This window comes from Sardina pilchardus, chromosome 21 (assembly GCF_963854185.1).
Source record: "Sardina pilchardus chromosome 21, fSarPil1.1, whole genome shotgun sequence".
Lineage (NCBI taxonomy): Eukaryota > Metazoa > Chordata > Actinopteri > Clupeiformes > Clupeidae > Sardina > Sardina pilchardus.
The window spans coordinates 5,557,317-5,559,816 of record NC_085014.1 but is presented as its reverse complement, the minus strand read 5'-3'; the positions used below and the strand labels follow the sequence as shown (position 1 = coordinate 5,559,816).

The following is a 2,500-nucleotide window of genomic DNA, read 5'->3' as shown; positions in this document are numbered from 1 at the left end:
CTGTTAGCTTTTTATTGTTCTCAAAATCGCTCTGAAAGTGATCTTCAACAATATCGTTCCTCATGTCGTTATCGTTATAGTTTATGTGTGAACGTTGTCATTCATATTAACGAGAGCGATATTTGTTTATAGTTATCGTTATCGTTATTGTTCTTGGTGTGAACGGGCCTTAAAGCTACATACACTCCTGTTGTTGGTGTGGACAGTCATGTCCTAGGCTACATAAACTCCTGTTGTTGGTGTTGTTGGTGTGGATAGTCATGTCCAAAGCTATATAAACTTCTGTTGTTGGTGTGGATAGCCATGTCCTATGCTACATAAACTCCTGTTGTTGATGTGGATAGTCATGTCCTAGGCTACATAAACTCCTGTTGTTGGTGTTGGTGTCTGGATAGTTTTGTCCAAAGCTATATAAACTCCAGTTGTTGGTGTTGTTGGTGTGGATAGTCTTGTCCAAAGCTACATACACTCCTGTTGTTGGTGTGGATAGTCTTGTCCAAAGCTAAATGCCCACCTAGAGGGTGCAGTAATCAGCAATCTCTTTGGAGGATGTTCCTACATTTCTACATTAGCACCAGGCCTGAAGTCGTTGATGCGATACCCTGATTGCCCCATACATTACTAGACAACCCTGAAAAAGCCAGAGATTAAACAGCCGACACAGCTGAGACATGGAGGAGGCTCAAAAAAAAGCTCCACTTCAAACTGAATATGGCTGGAGCAGGTGTGTGCAACATCACATTTATATTTCTCAAATCACAGTTGACTTATGGAACATTCCTCTACAAGCAACACCTGGTAGCAACTAACCTTTCCAAGTGAGATGCGTTTTGACTTCAAAACAGTTATTTTTCTCACATTCTGTTGCTATTTCTAGGTTCTGAATATACATATATATATAGAGAGAGAGCCCCTTTAACCAGATAATCCATCTCAATGCAATACTGTGTTCACTGAACAAGTCTCCTGAGAAGCAAGGTTCCATAAATGACAAGACAACACAACCTGTGAGTGTGTGTGTGTGTGTGTGTGTGTGTGTGTGTGTGTGTGTGTGTGTGTGTGTGTGTGTGTGTGTGTGTGTGTGTGTGTGTGTGTGTGTGCTGTTTTTGTTGGCATGTATGTGTGTACAACATGGGTGTGTTTGAGTGTACTTGAGTTATTCTGAAATAAGCATTTATTTCCACGTCTGCAAGTGACGCATGAGAAACCAAGTCATATGGACAACTCAGAAATACTGACACACACCACACACCACACACACACACACACACACAGAAAGAGGGAAAGATGACAGACATACACACACACACACACACACCTATTACGAGAGAGAGATAGGAAGAGAGAGAAAGAGAGAGACAGAGAGAGAGAGAGATGACAGGAAGACACACACACACACACACACACAAGTCCTGACATATGGAGCAAAATTTAGCTCCTGAGGATCACCAGGAGCCACCATGGCGACCGCTGACCATTACTTCATCATCAACGCAGAGTTCCTCAAACGCCCCACCAGAGAGGCCATTCACACACACACACACACACACACACACACACACCACAGCACACTCAACAGAGGTACAATACCCAGATTCATGAAGGTGCTCACACCTCTCGCTCTCGTTCCCTCTCCTCCACTCAAAAACTTTAAACACAAACTTTAAACACAAACACACCACACACACACAAACACTTACACGAAAACAAAAATGCACAAACACACATGTGGATACACAATAGGGCTGAATGCACAAATAAACAGAATAAACACACACACACACACACACACACACACACACACACACACACCTCTCCTAGCCGCACCCTTCTCCTTATGACGCACGCACAGGATTTCAGGCATAGTTGGAATTCGATGAGTCCAGTTCACATGGGCGAGTCAACCAGCACAGCTCACACACACACACACACACACACACACACACACACACACACACACACACACGCACACACACACGCACATGCACACACACACACACACACACACGCAGGAGGATTCTCCTGAGCAGAAGCACTAACGGGCTCTGATTTACGGCAACCGAGGAACAAAGCCCAAATCTGAACCCTCACTAAGGCTAATTCAATAAGTCAGTAGAACCTGTTTGTCTAATTCACAGTAATGTCCAGTAACTCCATGAGCAGCACGGTCCTGAGTCCAGTCACAGTCGTGGGTGTGGCTTGGGGTCACGTGCTGGACCTTTTGCCTGCTGGCTCCGACCTACAGTACGCAGTCCAGAGCAACAGCCTCAGCCACTGCTCTGTCCCTGGGGTCCAATTCAGATGCTGGTTCTGGTTCTGATTCAGAGGGCTTGGGTCAATAAACTGCAGAACTAACTGAGATCTTATCGCTGTCCTCATACCTAGCCTCACATTCATAAAAACAACAACAACAACAACAACAACAACATGCCCTGATGATGGGCTTCCCGTGATCGGCGTGGTCGATGAGCATGATTCACAATCACGTACTGGAAATAGC

At 44.9% G+C, this 2,500-nt stretch overlaps 1 protein-coding gene across 1 annotated transcript in view; it reads right to left on the bottom strand.

Annotated features, from left to right (window-relative positions):
• Positions 1–2,500, bottom strand: part of LOC134069472 (A-kinase anchor protein 13) — a 140,270-nt gene that overhangs the window by 59,668 nt on the left and 78,102 nt on the right.